Source organism: Cupressus sempervirens, chromosome 7 (genome assembly GCF_028749045.1).
Source record: "Cupressus sempervirens isolate cs-2001-9-10 chromosome 7, ASM2874904v1, whole genome shotgun sequence".
Lineage (NCBI taxonomy): Eukaryota > Viridiplantae > Streptophyta > Pinopsida > Cupressales > Cupressaceae > Cupressus > Cupressus sempervirens.
In genome coordinates, this window is record NC_143124.1 from 806,017,568 (window position 1) to 806,028,128 (window position 10,561).

Sequence of the window (10,561 nt, forward strand, 5' to 3'; positions counted from 1 at the left end):
AGTACCCGATGTGTCCCAAGAATGATTTCACTTCAATCACGTCTGTTGAAGGCGCCCAAGTTTGGAGGCTAGTCGGAAGGTAGTCGTTTGCTCTCTCTCTAGTGCCTGCCATCTAGTCATTTGATCTCTGGCTCCTACAACCGGGTCCCCATAGTTAGATGGGGCCGTTGGCCTATAGATAAGAGAGAGAGTTTGCGGGGCTATACTATATAGTAGTTGTAGTTGATAATTATAGGCCATAAACATTTTACCTATAATTTTATGCCTAGAAAAAAATAGGAGTGCCCTACTATTCTATGGGTCGAGGAGCACCCCTTCCTATTCCATAGTCCTACGCATCTGACCGAGGGGGAGTATCGGAAACTAGTTATCGATGCACCAGGTGCATTTATCACATCAACTCCGCCTTGCTTCATCAGTAGCATTTTTTATTCCGATGAACTCTGTGCTGAATCACCACCAACAGTGTTAGGACCCTATAAAATTGTGGGCTACGGCCTACCTATCTACTTGGTGCCTACTATTATATTATTCCTGTGTAAATGTTCCACAGGAGCTTAGCCCATCTATTCTAGTTGCCCAACCAATCTCTATGCGGCTGTTGCTTTATTGATAAGATATACATGATGCTCTTTGTTCCCCTAGCAGTGGTTCTTTGTGGGATCGAGTACTGGACTCGAGGGAAGGAACTCGCTCGAACGGATTGATACTTAGCCCATTTAGGTTCACCCATCATGGTGCAGAGACAGAGACATCGAAGACAGGAGAGAAAGCAGTTCACGGAGAGCCGACCGGGTTACCTACCATCAGCCTACAATTCTATGGGGAGGTGGAAACAGGAACAGAGCCTATCTCTATATATCATTGTGCGGCCCCTACTCCCGCTACGGGGGGCTCGCAGATCCTCCAGCAGGAGAGGCAGAGATGCCAGTTCTTTGGTCCCCAGTCACAGATCGAGTGGCAGAGCCAGTCTTGTTTTGCTCGCAACCCTTCTGCATGCAGAGTTACAGAGTCCCGGGCTTCTAACACCCCTAGCACATACAGGGGAGGGCTCCCACTAAGTTGACTCTGTAGCGAGGGGAGGGGCTTCCTTCCTCGGCACCAGAGACATAGACATAGGTGGTGGTTGTTACCCATAATCAGTAGTCATGCTAGTTCTGCAGAGTTCGAGAGAGCGAACAAAATTCGTGACCGATCACCTATCTCTATATATCATTCGCGGAGCCCTTCTCTTATCCGCAACAGAGACGGCTACAAAGATCTTGTTGATTCAGAGCCCAGCACCAGAGGGAGGGTGCGTTCTCCCGACATGCTATCTAAGGCATTGCCAGAGACAGAACTCCCTATAGATAGTAGGCGATATGGTGCTGCTATTTCAATATAGCATCGGTGTGGTTTGTAGCTCATGGCCCGTGTATTTGGGATTTTGATCAGGTGGTGACAGCGGACAACACTTGTAAGTCGGCATGACTGATTACGAATACGAACCATGCCATCTCGAACGGAGGTGAATCCGGAGACAGAAGAGAAGGCCCTATTATTCTATAGTAGTAGTTTATCTACATTAATAAGGCCTTAGAATAATAGGGCCCATAAAACTCTAGGGCCACCCCACCGATCTCCCATAGAATAGTAGGGGCCGGGTGGGGGGGAATCATAGGGGTACCATGAATTTGCACTTCTTAGGATTTAGTGCTAGTGGTGCACGTCTGCATCTCTCCATACACTCCTTTAGTGCGGTCAAGTGTTTGTCCTCTATGCTGAAAATTGACCAATCATCCAAGAATGCCTTGAAGTTACCTACTGACATCTTGTCAAAGATGTGTAGGATGATCCTTTGAAACGTTGTTAGGTTGTTGCACAGACCGAACGACATCCGGTTGTAGGTGTAAACTCCATCTTCTACCACAAAGGTTGTTTTTAGCTTGTCCTCAGTGATGGAAATTTGATTGTAGCCAAAAAATCCATTCATGAACGTGTATATTTCATGCCTGACCACTTCCTCCAAAACGCTATTAGTGAATGGTATTGGGAATGGATCCTTAATTATTATTGCATTCAAACAATGGAAATCCACAGATATTCTTATTTGAGTGGTATCTGTTTTTAGTGAGATTAAGATTGGAGACATCCACTCACTTGTTTGTACTCGAAAGATAATGTCTGCATTGAGCATTCGGTTAATCTCATCCTTCACTCGTGCGGCATAGTTTTTATTCATCCTGTATGGTCGCTTCCATATAGGTAACTGCTCCTTGTATCAGTGGGATCCAGTGAACACATAATTCTAGTGGCACTCCCTTTAGGTCTTTGTATGTCCATGCAAAAACATCCTTGTTGAATGTGTGTGCGAGTGTTTCATCTACCGGTGCGACTCCTTCCTTGAATTCTTTGTATTCTGTCCGTAATTCATTCTTTTCATCTTCTTTATTTCCTTCTTCCACCCCTAACATGTGACAAGTTGGAAAGAGTTCATAGTCCTCCATTTGCCAATGGAGTAGGCCATTCAATGAGTCCAAGTCGTCATCGTTAGACCCTTCCAATTTCAGAATTCCTTCTTCGTCGGGTTCCATCCTTTTCTTTCCTTCATCATCTCCTTCGCCTTCGGAGTCTAACAAGGACACAACATCTTCTCCCACCATCTGGTTGTGTAGGTCAATTATGAACCTGCAACCCCCTCTTTCCATTGAAAGAGTGTTTTGTTTTCCAGTCATGTTTAACCTTTGCCTGTACTAGCCAACCCCTTTCGAGGATGGTGTTGTAACCCTTTCTTTTCAGCGGAATGACGACAAAGTCGAGTAGGAAGGGTTTTGTCCCGATTGTTACAGTCTGCGCCATTCAAGTCCCAAGGGGTTTGATTTCATGTTGGTCAGCGCTAAGCAGTTGGAATGTAGGCGGCCATGGTGTTGGTTGTCCTAACTTCTTCCACATTTCCTCAAGTTATTAATACGTTTACACCAGATCCTTCGTCCACAATGGTGTTTGTCAGGATGGTTCCAAGAATACGCATCTCTACCATAGTGGGGTGTTTTCTTGTGTTCAGTGCGAGTAACATCGAGTCTGTCATGGGGGCTTCACTTTCCACCGTGGGTGTTCTTCCTTGGCTCGTCCACTGTCTTTGGGGATAGTGTCATGTTTAGGATTGTTGTTCTTAGCTATGACATTGCAAGGTCATTTAATTTCATAGGAACCTCAACTTGCATTACTTATCGTATAATGTTTTGTTCCGCTTGGGTCCTTGAGGTACCTGCAGTGTCATTCATTTGCGCTCTTTTGATCATCATCTCTTTTTCTATTTCTGCTTTTGCTTGGTGTATCATTCTCTTCCTCTCTTTAGGCTCTAGGTATGTCGCCTTTTTGGCTTGTGCACAGGTAACTGTTAATACTTCTTCCTCGCTTCTTTCTATAGTCAATAGGTTCATCGCGGGCTTGGGGCATTTTGAGCCTTTGTGGTCTCTAGGACCACACCATCTGCACAATAGTTGCGGTGTTCCCTTCGTGGTACAAGCTCTTGCGAAGTGGCCCCATAGATTGCATGTGCGACACTATATTATTGGCTGTCTAGTTGGATCGTATTGTATTTGGCTGCGGCCCTCGTTGTTGTTGTTGTTATTGTTCCCTCCTCTTCTGCATCGGTTGTTGTTTCGTTACTCTCCTGAACTTGTCGCGTCATTGTTTGTATTTGTTCTTGCAACTCCCAATGTGGACACTTCTTGCGTTAGTAGCAATTGTTGGTGACCTTTTGTTTTCATATTGAACAGACATTCTTTGGTGGAATGTCCGACAATCTGGCAGATATCGCAAAACTAGTTCTTGGGGCAAGCGCCCTTTGTATGGCCTTCTTCCTTGCAGTTCATACACTATAGTTCCCCTTTTGTGTTCTTTCTTTTTAATTCTTTCATCATACGCAACATATTTTTTTGTAATGCTTGAATCTTTTTATTCGATTCTTTATCGTTGCTTTCAGAGGATGAGTCTTCCTAGTTAGAAGATCTGCTCTTCTTCTTTTTCCTTGTTTTGTGTTTGCTTTCTAAATCCATTGCCCAGTTATATGCATCAATGTACAATGTCAGAGGTACTATTTTCATCTTTTTCTACAGTGTTGGCCGTAGCCCTTCGATAGACCATCATTTCTTCAACCCGTCGGCTGGTGTGCTTTCCATCTTTCCCACCAGCTCCTTCAGTCTCCTTGCGTATTGACGGACTGTCTCATTCTTCCCTTACTTTGCACTATAGATTTTCGCTATGATCTCATTGTTATCCCTTAGTAGTCAGAATTCTACTGTAAATTCTTTCTTGACTTTCACCCATGTGGCCACCTTCTTTTGGTCAGTGTTTGAAAACGAATCGATTGCTACGCTTCTTAGGGTAGCTGGAAATTGACGTATCTAGTCATCCTCGTCTGTTATGCCGTTCGCAGTCCATATCGTTTAACACATTTTACAGTGTTGAACTGGGTTGACCGTCCCGTCACTGGTAAATTTAGGCAATATCTCCTTCGGCCCTGCCATCGTTAGCTTTTGTTTTGTTCCTCTTGACTTTTGTGCTTGTTATGCACCTGCATTGCTATATGTAGCTGCGTTGTTCTGCACAATCGCGTTACTCTGTACAACCGCATTGGTCTGTGTTGGTGTGATGAGTTCTAACAATCGAGTTATTTGATTATAGAATTATACCTATTTGTCTAGTGTATCGAGGACGAAGAGTTCACCCCACGCTCGTGGTCCTTCACACCTTGAGCCGTGTTGGTTCCTTCTCTTCTATTCGGATTCTTCACCCTTGGCGTAGACAACTCCGGGAATTCTTTCCTTGATTCTTCGATCAACCTCAGTCTTTGGAATTTTTCCCTTGTCTCTTCTATCAAGTCCTCTTGTGGACGGTTAGGAAAATGCACTCCATTGGTCAGTGCTCCCGTGGCACCATGGTCACCTTCAGTGACACCCCCTCAGTACCCGTCGACGAGTTGAAGTCTATACCTTCGTTTTGCTGCTTCTGTGCGAATTAATGCTTCATGTTGTGCATACATCATCATTTTCTTTTCTTTTATTTCGATCCTTATCAAGTAAATTCGGCATCAATCTTCAAAACACATCTTTGATACTAGGTTTGACCAGCAACAGCGCCAAATGTTTACCGTATAGGGTAAACGGTTATTTATTGCATTTAGAGACTAGAATATGACACATAAAAAGATAGTACTTTATTCATATAAGCAGAATATACGATCTCGAGTACAACTATATTGATGATCCATAGTTCAATCGGACGATATACATATGTATCCCGAAGGGGTGACTCAACCGTCACGCAACCTTTTAGATACTAACTTATCCCATCGGCTGTGTTATACTTTGCCGATAACACCAAGTTCTAGAAATTTGATATTTTACCAGTGGTGATGGAGAAATAAGAGTGCCCCTGGTCACCTCAAGCATGGGAGTGTGTTGAATAATTCATTCAAAGTGACCAAGCATCTGCGTTGTTATCAATTATGCATATTAACTCACTGTCTGAGGCATTATTTGCTAGGAAATTGATTTTCTTGTTAATTTCATGACAGGCATGCTAAATAGTAAAGGAAGCAAGTGAATCTATCAAGGGCCAAATCTTACAAAGAATACTTGCTATCCTCCAATTCTGGGTATATCTTTTCCTTACCACATTGTTTAATTAATAATTAGCATTCTAACTCCCTTGTACTAATTGAAGATAACACATATTACTGACAGGGGAAAGGGGGGGCACACTGGATGACAAAGAGGATTATATATATAGGGGAATTTCAAATATTTTTTGATAACAATGATAAAGCTGCAAATGCCAAAGCAATGAAGTGTTAATTGTATGTTTTTGTAGCAAAGATGTGTGCCAGTAAAGGGAAATCAACTATCTCTAGCTGGCTGTATCCAACTGTTCAGAGTTTCAGTTTCTTTCTGTGCTATACCTATTGGCTATTCATATTGAATTTCATTGATTCCATCTTTAATAATATATTATATAAATTACATCCAATGTAGGTCCAAGAGGAACCCAACTAATAAGAATAATTTTTTTGGACTCATTGGAAGAGGATGTGCACCCCTACACAAAATTTAAGTATTAATATAATGAATTAAGAGTAAGGTCAGGCAGGAAAATTAACATGATTTCATCAATGAATCTGCTCTGGGGAGTAATTTTAGGGAAGATTGGAGGCTACAGAATTGAGTTATGAAATGATGTTTTTACAATTATCAACGACGAAATTGTAGGTTCGCTTCTCCTTGTTCTTCCATCAGATCAGTAATCTGGAACTTTATAAAGCATCTGGAGAAGATTTGAAGAACAAACAAGTAGAGAATTTTGGGGACAGTATGCCATTGCTGGGATGTTGAGGGATGTCCAGGTCGTCCCCTAGACATCCTCTCAAAGGACGACTACTGCTACCCTTATTGACATTTCAAAGTCAACTTTTTTTTTGGGGGGTGGGGGGGATTTCTGGGAAACATCCCCAAGCCATCCACTGTCCTTGGGATATCCTGAATGTGGGGATGAGGACAAACCCCCCAGGGACATGTCCCCATGTTTCCCTGCTTATAGTTTTTGAAGGCTGCGCAAACCAATTGTCCCTTCTCATCTCAAACTACACGCCTGACTCCTGACAGTTCTAGATTCCCTCTGGCAGCCTTGTGAAAATTCAATTTAATCCAGTTGGCTTGTGAAGGAAGCCACTTGATTCCAATTCGCAAGTTGTTGGTAGAATTAGCTCCATTAATCCCTTCAGAATGGGCACAAGTTACTTTTCATTGCTACATTAAGAATCTTTGTTTTTCCAGATTGGTTCTATTCTCTTGAATTCACTGCTTTCTATAGAACAGTCTCAAATTTGGCTGAAATGAAAACTCATTCATAGATTTGTCTTAAAACATCCTTTCTTTCTTTCTTTCTTTCTTTCCAGATTTACCAAATGATTAATGGCGAACATACTATCTAGAGGCAAGGAAAGATAAGAGTGCTTCTAGGTTAATGGTTGTGAGGCAAAAAAAGCAAGTAGGCTCACTAAAAAAGCGTTGGACCGTTTCAATCTTACAGAAAGCCACTGCCAACATTTAATTGCTAAGATCCAGCCAACCAGCAAATAAATTCCGTAGGAGTGTAGTAGAGGACACATGATGAAGAGATTGCATATCCAAGTAGGGAGAGTCTATCATAATCATACTTATTCGTAGATGGCCAATGCCTTCTCATAATAGTAAGTTCTGCTACTTATTAACCAATCTATATTGCGCAGGTACCGGTCTTTGAGCAGATCCATTTGATGGAATTTAACTCTTCTTTGATGAGAGCTTTGTTTTCCAAGTATTTCTTTATTCATTTCATTCCATTTGATCTTCAAGAATACCAAGGTCCCTTGTCTCCTTCTGAGTTCAATCTTCAATTCCATTGTATAATCATGAACTTTCGACCCCTGGATGAAGGATAGTGTCTCCCAATTCTCTACTAAATCCATCTTATCAACCAACCAACCCATTCCACAAGTCATTTTAGTAGCTTGTAGAGCATCAATTCTAGATTTCCCAATTTAAATTACTTGTTATCAAACCTCAGCAAGAGAGCTTTAAATTCCATTATGTATGAACCACTTATTACCATTGATGAGAGATATAAGCTTCTTCAAAACTTACTCATGGGTCAGAAAGTCATACAAATGGAAGAATTTTAAGAGGGAGTTTGACAATTTGAGTCATTTTGTCATCAGTGCATTAGAAACGGAGATGAAGCTGTAACCCTCAAGTACTTCAGCCCCTTCCTATTCCAAGTCAATGGTAAGATTTGTATTTATGTATAGTCAATAGAATAGTCAATACTCTCGTTTTGTTACCAAGAACCAGTTTTAGTGATATAATCCAATGTATACTAGCAATTTTTGAGGGAATCATTTCAGCTCATTGGTACCGTCTTATCCTTAAATGACAGTTACCATCCTCAAACTGGTGGGATACCTGCAGGTCATATCAGTAGGCAGTAACATCTTATCCTTCAGCAGCAGTTACCATCCTGAAATGAGCGAGGAAACTATTTGAGCTCCCTAGATCTGATGCCCTTGCCAAAATTGCAGGCCTTAGTGCTATCTCCTAGGGAAATTTGTTATAAATAAGTATTGTATGCACATTGACAATGATTAGCATTTAAATTTTGTTAATTTGATTGTCAGTTCTTGTGCTAAATTTCAATTCAAGTCTAATGTTATGTATTAAGTTTCTATAATGTTTTATGATGAATGCTTTATCAATGTTACAATATGAATATTTGAAATTTCTCCACTTTTTTTAAAGTTTCACTAATTTTCACTAGCCATTGCTTTCTGTCCCCTAAAAAATTGCATGAAGTACTTGTTGGACTAACTGCCAACGTTCCCCTTCGGGATTCGTGAGCTTAACTGCCTGCTGTGTTCTATAAGTCTAGTGGTTGTATTGGGCATTGACAGGTCGATCTTTTGGTGCAATGACAACCCTAGCTTGTAAGAGTACCTCTGTACTAGATACACATCCCACCATCCCTCTACTCCATACCGCTGATTTGGCTAGTTGTTTCTCCACAGCTTCCTTTGTCTGCAAAGATGTTCTTGAATTGTTGTAGAGTTCATTGTATTAAATTGCTCTTTTGGATGTACTAGTTTTTTGATATGAGTGTACATCTTGGATCACTTGTTTCTGGGGACTGTGCTTGTCTACCATTCATTTGGGTCTCTAAAGCACATGTTTTCAAGTGTGAAAGGGTATCTAACAATAGGTTGGCTTCAATGATTGCAAGCTATATCAATTAACATTCAAACCAGATGGAAAATCAAGCATTCAGTTGGAGGAGAATTTTTCTGGTTGCTGCTGCACAGGAATTTGTCAAATCTTCAACTATATCGCTGTAGTCAAGTCTTCTGTTAGTCTAGGTAAAAGAACTATTCCTGTGAATTACATCCGTTATGTTCACAAATCTGAGAAATCATTTTGGGATTGATTCTTGAATGATTTTTTATTTTCTTAAGCCCTCCTTTTCTGAATTTGCAACTACACAATTGAAGTTGCTGAAAATAGCTAGCTTATTCTCTATTATGCACATGTGGCTCAAATTTCTCCTACTCTTTTCTTAAGAACTAGACAGGTTGGCCCTAAAGGTTTAAAACATTGATAATGAAAAAACTTACCTTAAATTAAAACTTATTTTCTTGCAGGCTTACCAACTATCCCCAGAACGGAGAAGTCTTTTTAATTTTTTTAAGGTTGGGGAACTGAGGTTAGCCACAGTCCTTTGATGCTCCATTACATGCCAGCATTTCCATTTTCATTATAGGATCCTGGCTTCGATATGATTTACTTTTGGTTCTTGTATAAGGATGATACCTGGTTTGGACATGCCTAGGTGATGCTTGACTAAATGCTGTAAACATTCCATGTGACGATCTTCACTGCCGTCGAAGAGGTAAAGTTTCCTCCCTAGATCTCTGTACCATCAAGGTGGTTAGTTTCAGCCCATTATCTGCTGCAACTTCCAGTTCTCTGTATTCCTTATTAATTCTTTTGCCTTTACTTTTTGTTGCGACACAATTTGCTTTATTTTTGAGAGATGAGGACTGACCAAGAGACCTAAGTTCTCGACAATCATTTGCTTTCCCATCCAGAGTTTGAAGTGATCATCCCAGTTTTTGTTTCATCCAAATTTGTTTCTTCCCATCTTTTCCTGTTCTTGTCTTTGTTTCAGGGAAATTTTCTCCACAGATCTCTCTGCTCTTTGTTGCATGATTGGCAAAGATCCTTCTTCTAGAAACTTCATATAATATACATAACTTGTTTGTTTAATTGTTTGGTCACTTTATATAAACAGTCTTATGTTGTGATTAAATTAATGTTTTAAGGAAATGGTAAATATCTGTAGTTGACATTTTATGCATTTGTCACAGTGAGTGCTATGAGTGTGTTTATAACAGCAATGGTCATCATTATCTTATATAATGCCCTTGAATGGGTATTGTACGGTATGACCAACAAGTTGAACATGTGTTGAATAATATAATATATTGTGATATTGCTATTGGGATTCAACTATGTAGTTTTTGAGTCAAACTCATTGACTCATGTTTGAATGTATGTATATATCCACTCAAGAAAATGCTTATTTTAATTATTACAAAATTATATAATGGTCTTTTGTACTTCTGAATTAAGCTGTTCCTATTAGCAGCACAATCTTTTATGGTATAAAAAATGAAGAGATATTTATGGTGATACTTATTCTATATCAGAAGTCTTCTTGTCAAAGCACTACGTACAGGTAGAGAAATTTGGTAAAATTATGTTAAAAATACTTTTATTTGAAGATTCCAGAAGAGACTGAACTATCATATGATATTCAATGCACGAGAGATCTTATCATCAGCAATGCTCAGTCCAAACCGTTTCTCTGTTCAAAATTTATGGCCTTGTTGAACAATTATGTATGTTGTGGATCACATTACTAAAACTCTGCTGAAGGCATGTATAATTACAGCAAGACGTTCTGCGCTGTTAGGTTGAGGACTCATTTGATG

General features: G+C 40.2%; 1 long non-coding RNA gene across 2 annotated transcripts; it reads left to right on the plus strand.

Annotated features, from left to right (window-relative positions):
- Window positions 1-5,456: 5,456 nt before the first annotated feature.
- On the plus strand, window positions 5,457-10,097 carry LOC149549829 (uncharacterized). 2 transcript variants are annotated; one of them, XR_016354144.1, is made up of 3 exons: window positions 5,457-8,926; window positions 9,209-9,270; window positions 9,370-10,097. It is a non-coding gene; the product is annotated as an uncharacterized LOC149549829 (long non-coding RNA). The 2 variants fall into 2 exon arrangements; XR_016354143.1 differs by having other exon boundaries at window positions 9,209-10,097.
- The last annotated feature ends 464 nt before the right edge of the window (window positions 10,098-10,561 follow it).